The sequence below is a fragment of the Balaenoptera physalus genome, assembly GCF_965194825.1.
Source record: "Balaenoptera physalus genome assembly, chromosome: 3".
Classification (NCBI taxonomy): Eukaryota; Metazoa; Chordata; class Mammalia; order Artiodactyla; family Balaenopteridae; genus Balaenoptera; species Balaenoptera physalus.
In genome coordinates, this window is record NC_138890.1 from 56,659,623 (window position 1) to 56,685,400 (window position 25,778).

At 40.0% G+C, this 25,778-nt stretch overlaps 1 protein-coding gene and 1 long non-coding RNA gene across 2 annotated transcripts in view; both read right to left on the reverse strand.

Annotated features, from left to right (window-relative positions):
* The window catches only part of KCTD16 (potassium channel tetramerization domain containing 16), a 287,404-nt gene that overhangs the window by 161,529 nt on the left and 100,097 nt on the right, over window positions 1–25,778 (reverse strand). The gene's annotated exons all lie outside the window — the stretch shown is intronic.
* The window catches only part of LOC309657222, a 40,138-nt gene continuing 25,100 nt past the window's right edge, over window positions 10,741–25,778 (reverse strand). Inside the window, exons 2-3 of the long non-coding RNA XR_014261719.1 lie at window positions 11,022–25,590; window positions 10,741–10,989 (exon numbers count right to left, since the gene is read on the reverse strand). This is a non-coding gene — a long non-coding RNA (uncharacterized lncRNA). The remainder of the gene's footprint in view (window positions 10,990–11,021; window positions 25,591–25,778) is intronic.

Below are 25,778 nucleotides of genomic sequence, written 5' to 3' on the forward strand. Positions count from 1 at the left end.
GCCCCTTCCAATCTTAATGATCAGTCATGAGATCATTGACTTTCCCAGACATGGTAGGGAGGTTTTGCCAGGAATTGGCATTTGTTTACATATGGAATGCCCATGATCCCCATTATCTGCTTATGATCTGACCCTTCTCTTCCTTGAAACTAGAGTGAAAAAAGTAAAAAGCAGATGAAGAGAAAAATAGCCATTTTCAACTTTTAAGAATTGTCACTCAGCTCTGAAATTATTCCAAACCATAATACTTATGTCCTATCCTAGATAGTAAATGAGCCACACAGAAGAAATCACAAACGTGAGGAACAATTTATAATTTAAATGAAACTAAGAAAACTCTACAATGTATTCTTCCTCCAAATGCCTTTTCCCTTTAGCCCTCTGCACAGAGTGGGGACTACTCAGAGAGAATGCACACGGTCTTAAACTTTAAAAGTTTACATTTGCTTTAAATTAGAAGCTACTGGTATCCCAAGATTTATTGAAGATCTGAAAATGGCTTTCAAGAATGTAGCCAGGTTTTATTTATCAGATTGTGAGACTTAATCAATATTTAGCTCATCTGTACTGCCCAGGCTACTAGGTCATTGTGCTCAGTGCAGCACAGACACAGTATAAATACAAAGCAAAGGGTGGGGAGAGAAGCTCTTGGTCAATTTAAAGGTATAATTGTTTAGTTCTACTAGTGAAATAGACAAATATCAGCATAAAACATTTATAAATGTACTCATATATTCATATGTAAAATCACCAACAAAAAATAGTAATTTTGAAAAACTCTATTTCACTCTTATCAAGTCACACCTGCACCTTTGACACTGATGTCTTAGTGACCATCAGAGCCGCTTCTTGAGTCAAGCAACACAGTTGTCCAAAGCAGTGTTGTCACTGCCATAAGAGCTGTTTGAGACGGAGTTCTGTTTGGGTCAGCATATGATGAAGTCCCTGGAAGTCTTCGCTTAAGCCGTGACATGACATTCTCATAACACTGGCAGTGAAGCTGAAGAGGAGTTCCAGAGGAGAGGGTACAAGAAGAGTCTAGAAGTCAGGCTTGTTCAGGGACTTAGAAGACTTCGTGAAGTGCACGCTGTTTAAGCAGGCCAGCTCCGGCCAAACGTACCAAATGCACAGTCTTGGTGGAACACTCGTCACAACAGAGCTATCTGAGCTAACCTTTAACGTATTGGAACAGTCTTACCACCTTAGGGAGCCCAGGTGGAACTGGAAATAAAAATTCAATCTTAACTTGTAGTATCTATGACTCAGGGACGTGCAGAAGCACACTTGGGGTTTGGTGACAGAGAAGAGACCTACCACCGCTAGCTGTGTGAAGCTGCATGAGTTATTTTCTATGCCTTGGTTCCTTCATCTCTAAAATGAAGATAAATTATCAACTTACGAGTCAGAATCAAAGGGCGTATTGTATGCAACACTTACAGCCCAGTGAGTGGGCACAAAACAAGTGCGTAATTAAAAGTAGCTACTATTATTATTTTAAATATTCATTCATTCATTCCAATAAATATTGATTAAGCACTCCACTACATATCAGGAACTGTCCTATATCACAATATTTCCACACTTTAATTGCTAGAAAATCATTTTATTTTAGTCATTGCTATTAGCTTAGATTTTCTCTTAAATTGACTTACTTCAGCACCCACTTTGCCCTCCCTCTAAACATCAACTCTGTGAAATCACAGGTTTTATGTGCTAGTTTTATTTTTTCTAGTCAACACTAACATAAACATATCACAATTAAACATTTGTAAATGTTTATCCATGAACCATCTAAAATCATCAGTAGTGGGCACAGCTCACTTTGGAGATGATCAAGACAGTGTCTCTGTCCTCTAAGAGCTTTTTTTCCTTCGCCAAGCAATCCTGCAACTACGTATAGGACAGGCGTACGCACTTGCTAAGAAGCATTTAGGAGCTGGCTGTCAGGCAGGGCCAATGAGATGCATGGCCTGATGGAAAGGTGACCGCAGGGAAATAGTTCTGAATGTGAGTGGGAGTCACAAAACTGATGGGCAAGCCCAAGATTCCCCTTAATGAATCTGAAAGTGGCAGGGTAATACAATTACCTTCCTCTAACAGACAGTATCTGCTGTGGCACCCCGAGAATCACATTATGCACGCAGACGGTCTCTGCTGAGAATACATTACCCCTAATGAAATAAACCCATACGTTCTTTCAGCATCACCTGGCTGTCACACAGACTTCCCCTTATTGCATTCTATGATAGTCCCACTGGCAACGTACTGTGAACAAGATGCCATCCACATCAACCAAGTGAGATCAAAGTCTGAAGTAATATATACAGAAAATCTTCCTCTTAGTCCCTCGCTGCAAAGGGAAAGTACTAACAAAAGCTCGAGCAGGCAACTCAGGGCTGTGCCTTTGATCTCTCTTTCAAGGCTGGAAAGAGATTTGCAGGAATGGCCACGCAAGGAGCCTCCTTCTTCAATCTCCCCAACCCAGGGTTGAAGGAAAGCATTGCAGTCAGGAGAATGGGTCACAGCCAAAGGGCATCCATGCCTTCCCATCTCAGCATGCTGGGAGACCAAGACTTCCCCCAGACTATGTGTTCACTCATTCAGCAAATAGCTGTGGAGCATTATTATTTGCCAAGCATGGAGGTAGACTCTGGGGACATACAGATGAATGAAACCCCACCTCTGCCCTCCTGGATTTCATGCTGTAGTAGGAGCAACACACAAGCCAAAACGTAGTTGTAAATCTGGGTGACGCGTGCCAAAATAGAAATACCATGTACAGCGGGGACAGGGTAATGGAGTCAGGTGAAGGAGCCCCTCGGTTCTGCCCTAGGAGATAAGAAGTCCAGGAAGGGATCAGAGAGAAGAAGGCACTAGTGGGGATTTGAAGGGATTTTCTTAGTGGGAAAGGGAAGGAAAAGATGAGGGTGTACACTCCAAGAAGGAATAAGACCAGAGGAACTGACTCCAGAAATAGCATGGCAGGATCAAGCATGATAGGTTGTTTGGCTAAATGGAGAGTCAGGGGCTGGATCATATATGGCCTTATAGCCATGCTAATAAGTTTGGGCATTCTCTGGAAAGAAAATAAAAAGGCAGTTCTTAATACTAGATTTATGCTGTTGGTTTCTTCAGTTCTGTTTCATTTTTCTAGTGTTGGCCCAGTCTCATGGGAGTGGCTCTAGAATTTTTCCTTCCTGGGGAATTCACTGTACTCTTTAATGTTCGTGTTTTTGAAGTCTTGGTTGCCAAAACTAATTGAAATTGTAGAGGTATATGAACTTACATACAAAAGATGCAAAAAATGAAAAAGAAGTGGGCCAACAGGTTTTGGTAAGCACACACCCTTAGAGGTGCGGGGCATGGAAAAAAACAAGATTGCGCTCAATGAGCAACTTCTGCAGGTGCCTCTCAGCATGCTTGATAACGCCATTGTAAAGAAGTTCTCCTAACTGAACTTGACTTTCCCAGTGTACCTACAGGCTCTATTTCCCTCTGCAAAATGTTCAGGCGATGCCCAGGGAAGTGCTGAGTGCTTAATGCTATAAGCCCCAGGCATTTCTGGCCTCACACATTGATTGTACTGTTTGCTTACCAAGAATCAGTGGCTTTTGTCCCCAGACTGGTTAAAGCCAGTTTTATACTTGTTGTAATGACCTAGTTTCGTTTAAAATTACACAAGTTAGTAAAATATAAGAACAAAAAGAACTGCCTGTATGAAAACTTAATTAATTGTTTTGGGAAGACTCCATAAGGGAGAATCTCCTTAAATTAAAAAAAAAAAAAAGCCTGTGAAGAATTTACCACCCACTACAAAGTCACAACAATTATGGGTGTGGTTTAATTAAGAAAAGCAAATGGTGTAGCCATCCTTAAGAAATGGCCTTAGTGTTAAATCAATGGTTAGGGAATTAATGTATAAATGATGTACACTTTAAGTTAAAATAAAATATTAAGGTGTGCATAGTTCATCTTTTATGATTTTAAAAGGTTAAATAAATGATCAACCTTGATCCATCAGGTTTAATACAGTAACTGGAGCACAAATTCACACTTTTAATATAATAATTAGGTTCTAGCTTTGCTATCGACTACCTGTGTGGTGGTGTACAGACCTTTAACCTTTTATTCCTCAGTTTCCTTATGTACTAAACTGGGACATAATAGTACCTACCTCACAAAACTATTCTGAGAGATACATCTGCTAATGAGTCTAAAAGCTTAGTTTGGCACATAGCACTTAATAAATGTACTATTTTGGCTTTAATTATCATCATTATATTTGGGATGAGGTTGCAGGGAACTTCCATTTCGACTTCATGTACTTCTCCACTGTTTAAATTTTTACAACAGCAGTATATACTTTATGCTTAGTAAAAATAAAGATATTTATATTTTGGAAATAAGTCAGGAAAAAAGGTCTTTTTTAACATAGATGAATAAAAACCTTCAGAGTCCATTAGGAAAATTGTTTCAAAAGGAGGAACAGGGGCTTCCCTGGTGGCGCAGTGGTTGGGAGTCTGCCTGCCAATGCAGGGGACACGGGTTCGTGTCCCGGTCCGGGAAGATCCCACATGCCGCGGAGCGGCTAGGCCCGTGAGCCACAACTACTGAGCCTGAGTGTCTGGAGCCTGTGCTCTGCAATGGGAGAGGCCACGACAGTGAGAGGCCCGCGCACCGCGATGAAGAGTGGCCCCCGCTCGCCGCAACTAGAGGAAGCCCTCGCACAGAAACGAAGACCCAACACAGACAAAATAAATAAATAAATAAATATATTTAAAGTCAAAAAAAAAAAAAAAAAAAAGGAGGAACAGTAGGGGGATATAACAGATTTGCTGTTTTCACACAGTTGGATTAGTTCAGGGATGGTGGTCCACAGCGGGACTGACTGGAAGAAAGGTTCAGGGGAGGATGTGTAGATGAGACCCTAATGTCCCCAAATCAACCACAGGATGGTAGGGGCAGCACACGGGCCTTCACGAAACATTTGTCAGGCCACCGTGGAATATCACAGTGTGGAAGTGCTTGTGTCTTGAAAATACCTGTGAATACTGGAAACCCAGAAGGACAATGCAAAATGCAGAACAACTAGTCTAATAAACAATAATAATTAGACCTTTGCATTAGTCACAAAGCCCATCACGGTCTTTCGAACACACCCCTGCTGGCACACCTCTGCAATTTACCACAAACCTATTGAAGCTTTAGTAGCACAGAAATCTAGGCAGGAAGGTGAGGCTGAAGGATGAATGGATACAGACAAAGAAATATAGTTTGGTCCTTTTAATTAGCCCACCAGCATTTCAGCACGAAGCTTCCAAGGTTTAAATGTTCTATTTTTCAGTGTGTGTGTGTGTGTGTGTGTGTGTGTGTGTGTGTACGTGGGCGCTCATGCATATGTGTTAAGAACAGTTTGGCAAATAAATATAACAAAAAAGCTATGTGTATTTAAAAAATAGCTTCTCTATTTTTAAGAGAAGGGCAACTAAGGGAAGAACAAAGCCAGATGCTTTTCATCATAATTCCATCCTCTAGTCCCTCCTGTTTCTACCCTCTTGTCCCCAGAGAACAAGGCCTAAGTGTCTAACCCACTAGCTGGATTGCAAACCGAGATCTGGGCACAGGGCACCTCTGAGTCTGTGATCCCATCTTTCATAACAGTTTTGTTATTGGGCTGCCTGACCTACCTCTCCTAAACCAGAGTAGAAGGTACACTTTTGTAGCTCGTTACCAAACACACAGACTCCAATAACAGCAGATGACACAGTCAAAAACATGTGCTAGAAATTTCCTGTGCCTGGGCTTTCATTACTCCCAAGACAGTTATGCTTTGTCTCAATTCGCTGTGGTTGAGCACTCCCTGATGTTCCAAAGAATTCATGTCTCCCAGTCACAAAAAAAGAAGAAGAAGAACAACAAAGTACTCCCATTACCACCCAAATACTTTGGGGTCCAACTATAATATCTGTATGAACCACCTGCATTGATTAACAAACCTGCTAAATGCCACATCTCTTTTGTTCCCAGTGAAATGAAATTGAAAGGGAAATTATTGAAACAATTCCAGTCTCTCGTGAGATTCTTGTAAATGGGTGTTTAACTACATGGTGCCTGATTTTAGACTTAAGTCAAAATCCACTATTTACCTCTGTATAATCTTAAGCAAATTAACTGATCTCTTTAAACCTCATTTTCTGGTCTGTAAAATGCAGAAATTGTAATAGCATCTATCTCAGTGGGTTACTGTGATGACAAAATAAGATACTACATACCAAACACTAATTCCAGAGCCCTTTCAATATGACCATAATTGACAATGCCAGGCATAGTGTGGGCTTAATCAACGTTTATTACTACTATTACTACTACTATAATCACTACTGAGAGACAAAAATACTTCTGGAGGCTCGGAATATTCCAGACTGACTACCTGCACAGATCAGTTTTATCACATAAATTTTCATCTTGCCACTATGAGGATGTCATAATCATAAAGAAAGCAGCCATCACTCCCTGGTTCCCAAACAGGGGAGGTTAGTACTGTTTATAAAATTTAACTACATCTTGGGTGCCATTAAATTAAAGTAAAAGCATTCATAAATGTGAAGCAGTTACTCCTGTTTACATAATTAAAAAAAAAAAACAGTACTGCAGTTTCTAAATTCTGATCTACCCTCTGATAACAAAACCTTATGGTGGGTTTAGTGTTCTTCATCTCCCATCACAGGTGACACTCTAAGGCTCATTCATGCAACGAGGGCCCCAAGACCATCACAGTAAAACTTTAGCTCATCTACAGCTTAAGACACTGCAAACAGGCTGTGTTTGGCAGAAAATCTCTGCTGGCAAAAGTTGAGATTTTATGAACGGTTACCTCTAGCAGCAGATGGATCCTATATGAAACGGACCCATTAATGCTCATGTGCTGTTTAATTTCAGTATATTTGATATTTCTGCTTTTTGTTTTCTACTGATCTCTCATCTCATCACAGCCATATAAAACAAAACCCTAAACATTCCCACTCACTTTCACCACCAATTCAAAATGGTTTAACGGTCAGCTTCTCCCAGTGCCCTAAAACTGCCCTGCATACAGGCTATAACTATACTGCCATAATTTTCATACCTTTTTTTCTGCACTCCTCTTTCATTTCTCCAACCTTCCACTATCATTACCACTCTTACCTTTGCTACCTACGGTTTTTTTTTGTTTGTTTTTTGGGGTTTTTTTTTTTGTTTTTTTTAGTAGAGAAAGTTTTATTACAGGGTCATACAAGGAGAACAGGTGGCTCATGCCCCCAGAAAACCCCAAACTCCCCAAAAGGTTTCAGAAAAGCATTTTTAAAGGCCAGGAGAGGCAAGGGGTTCACAGGGTATGTGATTACCTCGTGCACAATTCTCTGGTTGATGGTGAGGTAACAGGGCAGTTAATATTATCAATCCACCAGCGCCAGAAGGTCTGGGGGGCTACTGCTCATGACATCAAGTAGTTAATTTCTTCCATTTGGTGGTGTTTTTAGCAACAGAAAAACTCAGGAAATATGCATGAGATACTATTATCTTGGTACTTCAGAGAAGAGCTACAGCTGAGGATATGGGGAAGGGATCTGTCCCAGGAAGGCCCCATAGGGTCCTGCTCAGATTACGTGACTATCACCAACTACTGAGATTTCTGAAATTTAAACCAAATTTATTTCTACTGGCAATTACCTATTGTTACTACATGAAGTATTTTGATCACTGGAATATCCCCACTGAAACAGTACATTTATAAAATACTTCACGAAAAATTAGCAAATAGATTGAGGGCATTTGCATTATTTCATCTATACCACATAATATGAGATTAAATAGTCTGGGATTATCTAGACTTTGATGTATTTTTCTTAGGTGGCATACTTCTGTAAAACAATATTTAGGATATTTTTGGGTAAAAAATTAAAATATCAGATTAGCAATGCCCAATTTTCTTTTTCTACCTCAAAAAACATGAGATAGTCTTTTTTTTTTGAATTGGAAATGCTTTCTTTTTATTAAAATTATTTAATACACTTTAGAATAGTTTCAGATTTACAGAAAAATTTAGGTAGTACAGAGAGTTCCCATATGTCCTCTACCCAGTTTCCTCTATTATTAACATTTACATTAATATGGCATTATTTGTCACTATTAATTAGAGATAGTCTTATTTACTAAACTGTACACAAAGTGCTAGATCTTTCTTTTCATTTCCATTATGAAATTTTATCTTAACTTTAGTGAATAGCAATATCTTGGGCTAAAGCTTAAACCTGTATGTACTTGTTTTATTTTATTTATTTATTTATTTATTTTTAACATCTTTATTGGAGTATAATTGCTTTACAGTGGTGTGTTAGTTTCTGCTTCATAACAAAGTGAATCAGCTATACATACACATATATCCCCATATCTCCTCCCTGTTGTGTCTCCCTCCCACTCTCCCTATCCCACCCTTCTAGGTGGACACAAAGCACCGAGCTGATCTTCCTGTGCCATGTGGCTGCTTCCCACTAGCTATCTATTTTACATTTGGTAGTGTATATATGTCCATGCCACTCTCTCACTTCATCCCAGCTTACCCTCCCCCCTCCCCATGTCCTCAAGTCCATTCTCCATCTGCGTCTTTATTCCTGTCCTGCCCCTAGGTTCTTCAGAACTTTTTTTTTTTTTTTTTAGATTCCATATATATGTGTTAGAATATGGTATTTGTTTTTCTCTTTCTGACTTACTTCACTCTGTATGACAGTCTCTAGGTCCATCCACCTCACTACAAATAACTCAATTTCATTTCTTTTTATGGCTGAGTAATATTCCATTGTATATATGTGCCACTTCTTCTTTATCCATTCATCTGTCGCTGGACATTTAGGTTGCTTCCATGTCCTGCCTATTGTAAACAGAGCTGCAATGAACACTGTGGTACATGACTCTTTTTGAATTATGGTTTTCTCAGGGTATATGCCCCGTCGTGGGATTGCTGGGTCGTATGGTAGTTCAATTTTTAGTTTTTAAGGAACCTCCATACTGTCCTCCATAGTGGCTGTATCAGTTTACATTCCCACCAACAGTGCAAGAGGGTTCCCTTTCCTCCACACCCTCTCCAGCATTTATTATTTGCAGATTTTTGATGATGGCCATGCTGACTCGTGTGAGGTGATACCTCATTGTAGTTTTGATGTGCATTTCTCTAATGATTAGTGATGTTGGGCATCCTTTCATGTGTTTGTTGGCAATCTGTATATCTTCTTTGGAGAAATGTCTGTTTAGGTCTTCTGTCCATTTTTGGATAGGGCTGTTTGTTTTTTTTGATATTGAGCTGCATGACCTGCTTGTATATTTTAGAGATTAATCCTTTGTCAGTTGCTTCACTTGCAAATATTTTCTCCCATTCTGAGGGTTGTTGTTTCGTCTTGTTTATGTTTTCCTTTGCTGTGCAAAAGATTTTAAGTTTCATTGGGTCCCATTTGTTTATTTTTGTTTTTATTTCCATTTCTGCAGGAGGTGGGTCAAAAAGGATCTTGCTGTGATTTATGTCATAGAGTATTCTGCCTATGTTTTCCTCTAAGAGTTTGATAGTGTCTGGCCTTACATTTAGGTCTTTAATCCAATTTGAGTTTATTTTTGTGTATGGTGTGAGGGAGTGTTCTAATTTCATTCTTTTACATGTAGCTGTCCAGTTTTCCCAGCACCACATATTGAAGAGCCTGTCTTTTCTCCACTGTATATTCTTGCCTCCTTTATCAAAAATAAGGTGACCATATGTGCGTGGGTTTATCTCTGGGCTTTCTATCCTGTTCCATTGATCTATATTTCTGTTTTTGTGCCAGTACCATACTGTCTTGATTACTGTAGCTTTGTAGTATAGTTTGACATCAGGGAGCCTGATTCCTCCAGCTCCGTTTTTCTTTCCCAAGATTGCTTTGGCTATTCGGGGTCTTTTGTGTTTCCATACAAATTGAAATTTTTTGTTCTAGTTCTGTGAAAAATGCCATTGGTAATTTGATAGGGATTGCACTGAGTCTGTAGATTGCTTTGGGTAATATAGTCCTTTTCACAGTGTTGACTCTTCCAATACAAGAACATGGTATATCTCTCCAGCTGTTTGTATCATCTTTAAGTTCTTCCATCAGTGTCTTATAGTTTTCTGCATACAGGTCTTCTGTCTCCTTAGGTAGATTTTTGCCTAGGTATTTTATTGTTTTTGTTGCAATGGTAAATGGGAGTGTTTCCTTAATTTCTCTTTCACATCTTTCACCACTGGTGTATAGGAATGCAAAATATTTCTGTGCAATAATTTTGTATCCTGCTACTTTACCAAATTCATTGATTAGCTCTAGTAGTTTTCTGGTAGCATCTTTAGGATTCTCTATGTATAGTAACATGTCATCTGCAAACAGTGACAGCTTTACTTCTTCTTTTCCGATTTGGATTCCTTTTATTTCTTTTTCTTCTCTGATTGCTGTGGCTAAAACTTCCAAAACCATGTTGAATAATAGCGGTGAGTGTGGACAACCTTGTCGTGTTCCTGATCTTAGAGGAAATGGTTTCAGTTTTTAACCATTGAGAACAATGTTGGCTGTGGGTTTGTCATATACGGCCTTTATTTTGTTGAGGAAAGTTCCCTCTATGCCTACTTTCTGGAGGGTTTTTGTCATAAATTGGTGTTGAATTTTGTCAAAAGCTTTTTCTGCATCTATTGAGATGATCATATGGTTTTTATCCTTCAATTTGTTTATATGGTTTATCACACTGATTGATTTGCATACATTGAAGAATCCTTGCATTCCTGGGATAAACCCCACTTGATCATGGTGTATGATCTTTTTAATGTGCTGTTGGATTCTGTTTGCTAGTATTTTGTTGAAGATTTTGCATCTATGTTCATCAGTGATATTAGCCTGTAGTTTTCTTCCTTTGTGACATCTTTGCCTGGTTTTGGTATCAGGGTGATGGTGGCCTTGTAACTACCTACAGTTTTTGACTTAAGGCCACGTAACTACCTACAGTTTTTGACTTAAGGCCATGGGTGGAAGTATAGTTATTAAAAACTTCCTTTAAAGGCTGTTTAAGGGAGATAAATGGGACAGCTTTTCTTAAGAATCCAAAGGAGTTTCTTCTGCCTTGTCACTTCCCATTACAGAGTTTCACCTTCGTGTTTTACAGTGAGCTTCAACAGCATTTCAAACTCCATGAGAAGTCCTAGGGAAAGAGATAAACAGGAAGCCTTCACTCCCCTTTCCAATGGAGGTTCCTCCAGCCCTTTGCCCACAAGCACTGTCTTACACTCTCCCTTTGTGGAAGATACCTCATTTGAAGGAGAACAAAATCAAGACAGAGAATTTTTTCTTCTTCTCTTCTTCTATGTGCTCATTCTGAAAAAATCAGACTGTAAATGGTATTCCATTTTGAGGACATATCAGTACAGTGAACAAACTGAACTAAGCACCTAAAATATCCTTGGCTTCCTTCCGCAGGTAGAAGTGGCTCCAGATTTTCTACGTGAAAGGGGCTTAGGACAGCAACCTGATTGAAAGGGTTAGGAGACTTATGTTGAAGCTACACTGGAGGTCACTTTCATTTCTACTTCAGCTGAATATGCTTAATCACGGTGATGAGTGCTAAGGATGGTGGACATTACCAATGGGGCTGACATAGTCCAGTAGCCCTTGGCTCAGCCCCTGTGCACACAGCAGAAAGACATAGGGAAGCAGAAGCCCCAGTTCCCACCCCTGTTAACAGAGACAACCAAGTGCAATGCATTTCCCTCTCCTGTGCTTTGGGATGCTTTGGTACAGTCTTAACTATAAGGGAGCAGACTGAATATGTTTTTGTGAACCATCTAGTAAAGTACCTGGCATCTAATAGACTCTTTATAAATATTTGTTGAATGGAGTTGAATCAGAGAGTCTTGGCAGAAATCTGTGGCAAGTGGCTTTAACAATATGTATGTTTAGTAGCTTTAAAAAGTATATAAGCAATGCATTTTCATGGAAGAAAGAACTGAAAATGCTTCTTAATTGAAAAAAGAAAATAGAAAACACCTTTTAAGATTTGAAAGTCCTTTCTCCCAGATTTTTTAAACATTTTTGAGTATGATTAGAGGTGATTTTATTTTCTTAATATCTGAATTTTTCTGTCTTAAAAAAATACAGTTAAATATGTATTACATGTATGGTTTTTTTGAAGCTTATAATTTTAAAAACATCTTTCTGCTACTTTTGGTATATATCCTGCCTGTCTCCATATACCTGTATTTATATTTGTATTTATAGTTGTATCTATCACTATCAATTTTGGAAAATAAGCTGCTCTTTATGAAATAATATACCATTAACTGCTTTCCATTTCACTAAATAAAATTCTACTACATAGTTTTAATGGCTTCAGAATAGTCCTTGGAGTGGAGATTTCATTGTTAATTATTATTGGACAATTCTTGGATAATTGGGTCCCAATTATAAATAATACTATGATGAACATCTATATATATCTATACCTATATCTATACCTAAACATCTTTGCATGCATCTCTAATTATGTTTTCAGCATACTTCCTAGAAGTAGAATGTCTAGATCAAAAGGTAGGAAAATTTTAAAGAACAATAATAATTTTTTTTTGAAACAACTTTTTTATTGGAGTGTAGTTGATTTATAATGTTACGTTAGTTTCATGTATACAGCAAAGTGACTCAGTCATATATATATGTATACATATATATACTTTTATATACACTTTTTCAGATTCTATTCCATTATGTTATTACAAGATACTGAATACAGTTCCCTGTGCTATACAGTAGGTCCTTGTTGTTTATCTGTTTTACATACAGTAGTGTGTATCTGTTAATCCCAAACTCTTTTTCTGAGTGTGTACTATGTGCCAGGTAGTATTGACTAAGTAGGAACTCATGTAATCTTTATGACAATCCTTGACTTGGAAACTACTATTGTCTCCACTTTACAGATGGGGAGACTGAGTCTCAGAAAGAACTGGCATTTCAAGAGCCTTAGGCAAATCTCAGAAGACCTGGCCTGCCCACATCTAAACCAATCAATGGCAAGGGAGGTAGAATTACCGTGACTGACTTGGGGTGGGAAAGATGAACCTCCATTGGACGTTAGGAAATCAATCACAATACACCCTACACTATTATTTTAAAAGACCAAGATGCCACTGCTGCAGCCTTGTCAGGAAGAATGTGCAATGGCACTGTGGGGAGTGTATTCTCCCACTTCCCAGAGCTGCCCCATGGGAATAAACATTAGGTAGAGGCAGGAACAAGAGTAGGAGGAAAAAAACAAAACAAAACCCTGAGGTCTTTCAGTGCATTTAAGTTTTGGTAATTTGCAATTTTTTACCAAGCAATTTAGCATGTACCCTCACAGCCACATACAGTGGGAAACAGAAAAAAATACAGCCAATTCTAACTCTACAGTACTAAGTTTCTGGAACTGCTCTGTATGTTAGAGATATCAGCCTTGAACAGACTTGAACATCCAGTTTTAACCATTAGGATGACAAGTTTTTAAAAGAAAAAACTTTTGTTTCTGCTGGCTTAAGACAAAGCACATTTGGGAAAGAAGAAAAAAATTTCATAAAAGACCAAAAAAAGATTTCACAAATTATTTCTTAAATATACATGATGACACCATGCAGAACTCAAAATAAATTAAACTGCACTGTATACAAATTTTCCTGTCCTCCTCTCTCCTCCCACCCTTCTTCTGCTTCCATGCTACTCAGTAAGTTCCCAAGGAAATAAATTCTCCCAAATATCACTGTCGCTGCATTTTCCCACTAATCACATCCCCAATGGTCCATTTCTTTTAAGATTTCCTTTGGAGTTTCTCAAACTTGGAGCCAGTGTGTGAGTTCTTCAACAGGCCACACTTTGTAGATTGGCTAAGCAGATGTGTTGCCTCCAGGACATGCCTCTGAGGTCTCTTCTGCCATCTGGATCCAGACCTCAGAGGATTAAGAATTAATATTTTGACCCAAAACAGTAACAGAAGTTTGTCTGGTCTCAGGACTCTGTCATCGGGATTACAAATTGACCTGGCCCCTTTCCCAATCTAACAAGGCTTGGAAGACTCAAAGATTACCAATGAAGCCTTCATTCAAAGTATGCCAAGAATGTGTCAACCCACATCACACGTCCTGGGTTTTACAAGCAATTGGCTTGACTATGAACCACTGCTATCTTTTCTGCCTGGAAAAAAAAAGAATCTGGGGAGATTATGAATGTCGTAGGTGTCCAGTCAAGAGGATGTTACTCTGGGTGGGTATCTTTCCTCCTGGAGTTGTAGGATGCATTGATCAAGAGTTTCAAATGTAGGTATTTGAAGAGTACCTAAAGTACTTTGGGCGGTTTGGCACAGAACTGTCCATTAAACACAGCAATGAAGGAGAAGGTATTGATTCCTCCTAACGTTTCACCTCCTCTCACGAATAAGTGGCTCGTTTCAGAGAAGAGGCAGTGTGAAATCTGTTGAGAAATGTGGCAGTTCACCACAGCAGCTAGAGGTGAGCATCAGCGTGTGATCCCCACCCCAGCGTTTACAATCCCTGTGACTGTACTCACATTAGCCCCTCTGGTTCCCAGTCTTCTCTTCTGTGGAAAAGAGACAATGACACCTATCTCAAAGGCCTAGGATGGGAATTCAGTGAGACCCCGTGTGAAAACCGCCCAATGCTAAGTAGTGCTCGATACTGGCTAATTCTCTTCCCTGTGAAAAAATAAAAGGGGCAGCAAGGGAAGGGGGAGCTGTCACACTTTGTCCTTTTTTGCTTTCACTATTTTTTTTCTTTATCATAAGTTTCTTTCTCCCACCCAACTCCATCCCACAATTTGAGGGTGGAGACAGGTTTATCTCTCTTTGTGTCTCATTAGGTTTTTCTGTGGATTTGAGTGGACCTCAGTATGACAGACATGTAGATGATAGATAGATAGATAGATAGATAGATAGATAGATAGGGTATACATATATGAATATCAACATTGAGATATATACCTCCACAAATGATAAGTCAAGGCATTGTCGGTGAGACCAGTGGAAGATGGGATTTGCGAAGACCCCAGACCCCCCCCCCCACATGGAACTTGGGTTTCCTATAGAGGTGATGTCAGCCTTGAATATCTGGACGCTCTAGCAATTGAAGCAGCTCAGTCATAAAAAGCAACACCTGCCCACCAGCCTCTGGCAGGCTAAATTTTGCTTGTTCAAATTAGAATCTGCCCACTGAGCCAACAGAAATAAAGCCAAGGGATAGCAAATTTCCTCAGGATATATGCTTACCTGACTGGTTGGCGGTAGCCATTTTCAGTGCTGTGTGTGTGAAAGTGTCACTGGGGACCATCTTGGGTGTGGGACCAGAATGTGAGCATATATTTTAAGTGTACTGACATGGGGGTGGGTTGCTATGATAGAAAGATAAAGGTCCGTGTCCTGGGCAAGCAGAATAAAGGCAATTAAAATATCAGAGAGCCTAACCTATTCTTCTAACTATTACTAATGCTGCCCTGCTTCCCCACCTAAACCTGTATCTTATATTATTCCCTTCAGACTAATAGGTACACAGCAGTGAGCTTGAGAGATAGGAAGAGTCTGTTGAAGAACCTGAGCCAGGTGGACCATCTGTTGGCATGATTAACGTGCTGGTTAACATTCCACTGTTCTTTCCAGAACATGGCAGTTGCATCCGACACATCAGCTTTGTTCAGCTACCGTACGGCTGGGCCAAGATCGGCAATGCACCTCTATCCTTAACAACACTCGGGGGCGCTCGGCAGCAACAGCAATCATGACTGGGGGCCGTTCCGTGAGCTCACCTTAACATAAATTAGTTCTTAAAATGGAAAGGCTATTTCATCCAAATCAATTCAGCCTGCATATACTGAGGGCTGAAAGCAGCATTATACATTAGTGTTGAGACATCACAGAGACATGGGTTCCAATGCTGCCTCTACCATTTGCAAACAGTAGAATCTTGGGGAAGTTATTCAACCTCTCTAAGCTTTCCAGGCTGCATTTTAAAAAATGTTGCCTATTAAATGAAATAATGTGCACTGAGCAAACAGCTCGGCTCATAGTAAATGTTTAATAAATGACAATTATTACTCTAAAGTGACTGAACGGATACTGGGGGCAGATCTACAGGAAGACAAGACACCGTCCTAGTCCTTAAGGAGTTTAGCGGAGGCTGATGCTGAAATAAACACTTAAAACTATACTAATGCAGCTGAGAGCAAGGCCAGGCCCTAATGGAGTTATGAAGACTGGGTGATGGTAACTCAAGGAGAAGGGATTTGTTCCAACTCAGGAGACTGAGCAGGTTTCTATGGAGAAGATCACACTTGATCTAGGATTTCAGAGATGGATAGAATTTAAAGAGATGGTTACGAGAGGAAAAGGCACCTTAGACAGAGAAAACTGCGCAAGCAAAACATGAGACGTAATGACGGAACTATAGCAAGTAGACTTGTGAGGCTGGAGTGCGGTTATGGATAAGGCCAGAGAGGTGGGCTGTTGTCTAGTTAGAAACCTCTGGATACCACACTAAGGAACTGGGCTTTATTCTGCAAGCACTAGAAAGGCATCAACTGTTTCAGGGTAAAGGAATGATCTGCCTAGACGAGATCAGAGGGGACAGAATTTGTCTTTGGCTCTGGTATGTGTTAAGAATAACTGTGTAATTGAAAAGGTCTGCCTACAACACAGCAAGGAAATTCCCCGAAGAGAGAAACTCTGACCTCCACAAATAACAGCGGGAGCATCCAACGCTATCTGGGGGCCTTTAGAAAGGTTTGTTAGCAAACAGGTGAGATCTTGAAGGAAAGAGGAGTTGCAGGTGAGCTTCATTAATGCTAACACTTGTCCCTACACCACCAGACAATCCCAAGGCAGGTCCCTGCAGCTCGAGTCAAGAAGAGAATTGAGGGTGTAACGTGAGTAGTCTGGGCCAAGGGAAAGTCACTTAGTCCTAATAGGTTTATATCTGCTGAGGAGTTTGTAAAGGCCACTGCCCGCTAAAGCCAGTCCCAGTAGCAATCACTGGCATAAAGTGGGCTGTGAAGCAACTCCACCCTGAACATAGCTCCAGCCGTGGCAGTCAACTGTGGGGAAACAGAGAGGGCAGGATAAGGCTTGCCATGGCTGGGCTGTTGGGTGGGGACCGTCAGGATGGCTCTGGTTGGATCTCCTATCACAGCAGCCACAGCTGCAAAAACACAAACTGCTATGACTTCCCCCTTCCCTACAACTTTTGCTCCAACCACGTACAGGCTAGAGAATATTCAGAATGATTTAGGATCGAGCTGAGCTGCTGCATTCTCTGATCCAGCCCTAGAAAAGTGCAATACTTATAATAAACTCCTAGCAAGGGGGGGTGCGGTTATAGTTACGTAAATCTCCGTAGAATCGTCACCTGCTGTTGATACAGGCAATGATAACGGTTATAGTGATGACAGCAGATTTCTTGGGGAATCTGCTCAGGTCCATTTCTCAAAGAACTTACACTGACCACCTGTATTCATTTGTTAGGGCCGCCATAACCAAATACCACCACAGACTAGATGGCTTAAACAACAGAAACTTATTGTCTCACAGTTCTGGAGGCCAGAAGTCCAAGATTAAGGTGTCCGTTAATTTAGTTTCCCCTGAGGCCTCATTCTTTAGCTTGCAGGTGGTCACTTTCTCACTATGTCCTCACATGGTCTTTCCTTGATGTTCGTATGTACCTGGCTTCTCTCTGTATGAGCAAATCTCCTTTTCTTGTACAGACACCAATAGGATCAAATGAAGGCACACCCTACCAACCTCGTTTTACCTTATTTACCTCTTTAAAGGGACAATCTCCAAGTAGAGTCACATTCTGAGGTACTGGGGCTTAGGGCTTCAAGATATGGATTTTGGGGAGCACATGAGACAGGAAGGAAGGGAGCAGGGCACAACGATTAAAAGAATGAAGAGGGGGACACAGCCATTGAGAAAAACAGGATATGACAAAAACTGGTTTGGACAACCTAGGCCCAAGATAGTGGAAAATTTAACTTCCAGTAGACCTTGAGCCTCATTATACGCTCACTGTAATACATCAGATAAATGACACACCCACCAGCACCATGACAGGCGCCATGACAGTTCTAGGGCCAACCATCAAGGGTCAAAAAGTGGGCAGTGGCCCAATTCCTGGAAGTCCTTGCCCCTTCCCCAAAATAGTAAGAATATTCCTCCCTCTTGTTAGCATATTAAATTACCCAGCCCATAAAGACAAACCACCCCCATACCCCGGGGCTGCTCTCACTTTCTGAGACGATCCAAATTCTGCCTATGGCGTGTGTACCTCTGAATAAACTTGCTTTTGCTTTTCTTTGGCTTGCTCTTGCATTCTTTCCTGCATGAAGCCAAGGACCCTCACTTGGTGGACCATTCCAGGAACTCGCCTGAGACCTGGGACATGACCATTCTCCCACTCTCCCTTCTCCTGCAACAACACCATTTATCCCATAACACCACCTATGCTGGTAGGTCCTCCTACCAAACAACTCTCACCCTATCTCAGGGTATAGTTTATTAAAACCAGGCAAACACTTGCCCCAAACCAGATACAACAGAATCTTCCTCCTAGGAATTTGGGTGTGCCTTCATTTGATCTGTACAAGACTGGTACTGGTGTCCGTACAAGAAAAGGAGATTTGCTCCTACAGAGAGAAGCCAGGTACATATGAGCATCAGGGAAAGACCATGTGAGGACATAGTGAGAAAGGGACCACCTGCAAGCTAAAGAATGAGGCCTCAGGGGAAACTAAATTAACTGACACCTTAATCTTGGTCAGTTTGATCTCTTGCTCTACAGAGCTCTAAATGCAGAGTTGCCTACATGCTGGGTGAACTAGACAGAGCAGGTGACCAGGAATTAAAAATGAGGTCTAGGGCTTCCCTGGTGGCGCAGTGGTTGGGAATCTGCCTGCCAATGCAGGGGACATGGGTTCGAGCCCTGGTCTGGGAAGATCCCACATGCTGCGGAGCAACTAGGCCCGTGAGCCACAACTACTGAGCCTGCGCGTCTGGAGCCTGTGCTCCGCAACAAGAGAGGCCGTGATAGTGAGAGGGCCCGCGCACCGCGATGAAGAGCGGCCCCCACTCGCCGCAACTAGAGAAAGCCCTCGCACAGAAACGAAGACCCAACACAGCCAAAAATAAATAAATAAATAATAATTAAAAAAAAAATAATGAGGTCTACTAGCCCAGAAAAGAACTCAGGGAAAAAAAATAATAATAAATTTGATATTCTCAGTGGCTTTGAGATTCTGTTCCAGTACTTCAAGAGGATCTTTGGCCATCTTTATTTGAAATCCATTCATTATGGTTAAAGGAGGTAACCACAAGATTGGGGGTGATGGGGACGATGGTGATGTCAAACAAGACTATATCAGATTCAAGTGCTGAACGGTTGCTCTTTACCATCAGGATAATCAGATTAATCACTCGCCTTTTCTCTATTTGATGATCCCCTGGGATGAAGATATCAAAGCATCTCTATGTAGACCCTTCTAGCATTTCGCCACCCTATTATGCAAGATCCTGTCCTTCCAAGTAGTCAACAGCATCTCCATTGCTTTCATTTAAGCTCACTTATTCCAGCTAATGTCTTTACTCATAGATACAGAGGAAACTGCTTTACATTCCCAACATGAAAATACATCCCATCCTGTTCTCTGCAATCAATTCAAATTCCTTTAGCCTTTCCTCAAAAGAAACAATGTTTCTGTTCTTTTAAGCTCTGGGTGCTTCTTGGCTTTTTCATATCCCTTTTAAGGGTCCCTGACCACATCTGGACTCCCCTATAATAAGGGTCGGACCAAAGTTGAGGACAGTGAAAAAATGACTTCGAGACACCATGTGACAGGTTTTTCATGTTGCATTTCAGGATTATGCAGCCCTTTTCCTTCCCCCACGACAATAATACACTAGCTATTCACATTCAACTTCTATCTAACTGACACCCTGGCCTTTTTTTTTTCTATCTAAACTAAGTCAGTTTTTATCCCCACATAATTTGCTTTGTTCCTTTAAAAAAGTTTTTACTAGAAGGCATTTCATTTAGGTCTTTCATTTGCTCTTTTATTTTTCTTTTGTGAAACAGAAAATTTAGACTAAAACAAAAAAGAGAGAGAGGGGTTAGATTATATAGCCTAGGAGTGGTAAACTGATAACTATTGGCCAAATATTTCCCATAGATGAATTTTCTGTGAGAGGATATTTTTAAGTGTGTTAAGGCTGCAATGCCTTTAGGCCAGGTGGACATGCTCTCTCCAATTGCCACAGACCTTATCTCTACCTTTTGTATTATGTTCTTTGCCCAGGCCTCTAATGGTATTTGAATTTAAACTCCCAAAACCAACCAACTCCTATGAAAAGAACGTGGAGTGGAGAAATTACTTCCCATTGTCACAGAGTATTTAGTGGAAAGCCTGAACCTCAACCTGGAGCTTCATTTTTATCACTCAGCCTAGTCCTTCCATCAGCATGTTTGTTTTTTTGGCTCATTATAATGGCCGGGGAAAAAAATTAAGTGATGAAGAGTTTTAGGTATTTCAACTGGTATTGCTGATGCCAACCACACAGGTGCAGATCACTCTGAAATAATGAGCATAAAAAGCTCGATCACGTTTGAAACTTATTTTTGACAAGAGGCTGAACCTTGGACCATTCCCATTACCCTTGCCACACAAAGGCCCAGACTTCTATCTCCATCTCTGAATAATCCCTCCCCACCTGGAGGCCCTAGAGAATCTTAAAATGCTAACTGGGTTTTTAACATATCGTAAGGGATTTAACAGACATCTCAGGGGCCTATAGAGCACTGCTTTGCTACTACTCTACAGGAAGAATCACTTCCAAGACTAGGTAACTAACAGTCAGTTGAAGCTTAGACGGCTTGCACCTGAAATATAATTCCAACGACATTTGCAGAAGAAAAAAAAAAAAAGGGGTTAACTAGAGAAAGCCCTCTGTGGAAAGAAAGTTTGCTTTTCTTCTTAGGTCTGTTCTTTTTGACATGTCTGTCAAGTTTGCTAATGACCAGCAACCACATGCCCTGTGAAAGGAGGCACTAATGCTCTAATTATGCCAAGTATATAACAACACTAAACAGAACAGCGGAGAGGAACGACCAGATGAATGATCGATAGAGGTAATTAGGTTTCCCCTCTGCATATATAGAAATGATTTCCATATTCCACAACATCCCGCTTCTCATTCTATAGACTGCACTTCTTTTCCACTGGTTATAACCAACCCAAAGGGATCCAAATTAAAAGAGACAGAACAATGAAGAAGGAAGAGGTGAGTGGGCTTTTTAATCATTCTGTCTGTATCAAATTATGAAAAACATTCTGACCTTCATATACAACTGTGGCATAATCTCTCATGTTATTTGAGGACATGTTCTATGCACCAGAGCAACTGCTTTCACTGAATATGAGAATCTCAGACCCAAAATCAGAAAAACAGGTTTTACAATTAAGTTATTCTTTCCTTGATACTGTATTTGAAGTATGATAATAAGTATTCCGAAAGCTAGAATCATTTGGGCTGATCCTAACCAGAAAGAAAAAATAGTGGGTGAAGATTTATGAATTTGTTAACAGGTCCAGAAATAGCCTGGGAGTAAGTGAAGCTGCAATCCACCAAAACGTTTATATCTTAAGTACACAGTTCTTCTCTACCAAGGACGGAACCCAAAGCCATGGTTGAGGGCCATCTTTTACTCCCTGCCATGAAATCCTCCTCTGTCTCTGTCTTTCATCTTTCATTTCATTCAAAAATATTTATTATGCGCTCACTGTGACAGCATATATTCTTGTTTTGAACTCATTTCTCTTTCTTTTATTCCTTTTTTCCCTTTTTAACTTTTTTTTTTCCCCCAAAGCCTGCCCAGAGTCTCTAAAAATCATGTCACTGCAATGATACTATTAGGGTCCCAGCACTTGACCTTTGTGCTACCCTAAATCTGCCTATCTCTTCATTTTTTATAGTGATGAGTGTGATTTCCGGTCAGAAAACCTGGGTTGGAAGCTCTTCTGTCTTTAGCTACTTGCTCTTGGACAAGTTATTTAAACTATATGTGTCCCAATTTCCTCATTTTTAATATGGGATTAGTAATAAAACCTACCTCACAGTGAATGTGTAAAAATTAAATGAGAAAATGTCCTCAGAGTACTTGGAGGAGTGACAACCACAGAGTAAGTATTCAATAATGAAACCTGTGATTATTATTAGAGACAACAATAATAAAATAAAATAAAATGAAAGATGAAATAAAATAATGATTTTCAGATTTATGTTTTCATCTCCATGAATCCTAAAGATATCTAAATCTTCAAAAGCTACTATGTTGAAGGTCCAAAAAAGAGAGTTTTTGATGGGCAAACTTCCGGACATTTGGCTATCAGGGGACACTTCAAGATAATTTTCATTCATGGAGTAATTTATAAAGTGGTGATTTCCATGTTGTTAATATTGAGAGAGCTTTACTAAAAACACCCTAGTCACTGGGTCAGGCCTACACTGTGCAAGTACATTTTCCTAAGTAAAGATGGATTCCTAATCTATTAATACGGTGAGTATTTTCCAAGCATCTACTATGTACACAGAATTACTCTAGAAACAAAGAAGGACAAGCAAAACATAACTTATGCTTAATATCTCCCCAAGGAACTTAGAGTTTTGCTGAGGAGTCAAGACATATACTCTTGTCTAGCTTAAGAATTCATCATCTCTTTTCTTACCTACTTAAACAGCCCACAACTGATCTTACCTCTGGCCTCACTCCCTTTCAGTTCAATCTCCATGGGGCTTTGATGGAATTATTTCTCTACCTAAAATGCTTCCTTCAGAAAAAAATCCACCTCCTCTACATCACTTTCAAGGTCCTTCACCATCTAAGTGATTCTATCTTCCTTGCTCATCTTGCCTCCATCCTCCAATTTCACCATATACTCTGGTCAAATTCCCCACCATTTTCTGACTATGATTTGTCCTTACTCTGTGGCTGCTGGGTATTCCACTTGGCCTATCTTTCTTCTGCTTCCTAGCAAACTTCTGCTTAGTATCTAAGATGCAGTATCTAATAGCATGAAATCCTTTGCGAGAATTCTCCTGTTTCGCCCAGCCACATGGCGTATTAATTACAAGCTTAGATGGCTGTACTATTCACCAGTGTTGGGTCCTCACTAGTGGGATATATCTCCTTCATCCCCTATAATAACCATGATGTCTGCCACGGGTTAAAAGATCAGCAAGTACTTATTGTAGGATTGAATATAGAAAGTCAATTACTACTTAGATATTACATATATATATAATACACTACATTGCAAAATACCTTGTGGATTACAACATGCTTCCTGCTACATTATCTGAGTGAAATATTTCAAAGATATTTGTGCCCTATTTAACAGTACAAGCTGTAAAAGGTGGGTATTCAAAATTAGCAGCAGCATTCAGGACAGGTTGCAATGGTTTGAGAAAAGAGATACAGAGTAAGGATTGGACGGGTGACAGTGAAGCAGAGATATTCTGTGATGCCAGACATAAAATATCCAGATCTATTTGGTGAAGGAGTAACAGGAGCCCAAGAGACTTACTTCCCTACACTTTCCAATCAGTCCATATCTTCTTTGATTCAATGCTTTTCCATTTGAGGGGCTGAAAAAACTGTTCTGGCACTAATACAAGCACATGCTCAGGTCATACCTGAGTGTGGCCGAGTGGTTTCATTATAGTCGACCACAGCCAGTAGGCTTGACTGGTTTAGAACACTGCAGTTATATTGATCATGAAAGAATCTACGTTGATTTCTAGGATAGCCAGCCATGAATGATTACCGACCAGTTTTTCTGGGCTGGAATCCCTTTACTTATCCACGTACAATGAAACTTAATTTTGTGCTGACAATACCAGCATTATAGGTTTCTTATTTTTCTGTGAGACACATAAATACCTGTCCTTGTATTTTTTGTTATTGTTAAAAAATCAAATTTTAATTTTTGTATTATGCTTAGTTGTAAATACCTTTCCTTTCCATGTAATTTCTTTTTCCCAAAACCTCTGTCTCTTTCTTTTTATTATTCTAATCCCAGCATATGCACATGATCCAAAATAGTAGGCCAAGGGACATGGCTGTAAAAAATAAAAGTTTACCACTTCTCAATATTTGTAAGGTTGAGAAACAAATGGGGCACTTTTATTTTTCAGCAGAGGATTCTAGTGAATCAGATAACCCACAACTGACATGTGAATGCTTTGGTCTTAGAAAATGAATTTGCTGGAATGAGGACATTCATATTTTATTACAACATAACTCTCTGTAAAGATATTGATATATCCTAACAGCATGTGAGGGAGGCCATATAATGTAGTTGTTAGGACCAGCTATGTGACTTGACACAAGCGACTAACCTCTCTAAACCTCTTACCTAATCAATGAAATGAGAATAATAGTGTAATAAAAACATCATCAGAGGCTTATATAAGAATTGTGTGATATAATTTATGTGAAATGCTTAGCATACCAAATTTTTGCTATTATTTTTATCACCTTTCCCTGAACTCAATATAAAACAAAAGGAACCTTTTTCCTTCCAATACGTAGAGAGAACTGCCCCAATCCCTCCCATAAAAAAAGTACTTTCAAGCAGGCACAGTCTTGGATGAATAAAAATATGAAAACTCTCCTCTGTTTGCCTGGTACTCCTTCCCCACACCTCCTGTGTCTTCTGTTTCTTGTACTCTGGAGTCCTTGGTCTCATAAATGCTATCAAGAGAAATGGGCCCAGACCTCTCCTCCAGGTAATCTTCTTGCTAAACCGTAGGCAGAAATGGTATTCTCCTTCTACCTGTTATATAGGAAACAAATAAAAGCCACTCGCCTTACCCTCACATGCCCACTGCTTTCCAATGAACCAAGATCTAGCTAGCTTCAAAGGACAGAGCTTGGCTTTCAAAGGAAGCCAGGAGAGGTCCCAAGGAGACTCACTCAGGTAAACTTCTCTCTGTTTAAGGTCTCACTGTCCTAAAGCAGTAAAAGATCTGAGTGAAGACGTCCTCCCGTTTTTTAAAAAAGGTAATATAATGTATCTGACATAAATGGACCTGGATTTTCTACCCAGCCTCTAGTTTCATTGATAGGAATAGCCCTCAAAGGCATAATCAGCAATATTGTCCCCAAAGTACAGGGCACTAGCTGACTTGTTTCTGCAACTGTGTCTGTCTGAGCACTTTCTTTCAGACTAAACACAAAAAATAAAGTGATAAAACTAATGGTGGATGTAACTAATTCTCCTTTCAAACCTAGAGGGCAGCTGGTAGTTAGGCAAGTGGCAAAAGAAACATGAAAACCTAATGGAGTACCCATTTATACGTGCAACATTAAACCACGGCATATAATTTTGAAAGCAAAGATGAATTTAGGTCTGCATGATCACCCATCACCCATGGGCAGAGGAAACTAAAACCAGGGTGAGAAAGACGGAAAACAGACAGTACATTTAAGATCAGTGGGACCTCTTCCTTTTTTTTTTTTTTTTTTAAACATCTTTATTGAAGTATAATTGCCTTACAATGGTGTGTTAGCTTCTGCTTTATAACAAAGTGAATCAGTTATACATATACAATATGTTCCTATTTCTCTTCCCTCTTGCATCTCCCTCCCTCCCACCCTCCCCATCCCACCCCTCTAGGTGGTCACAAAG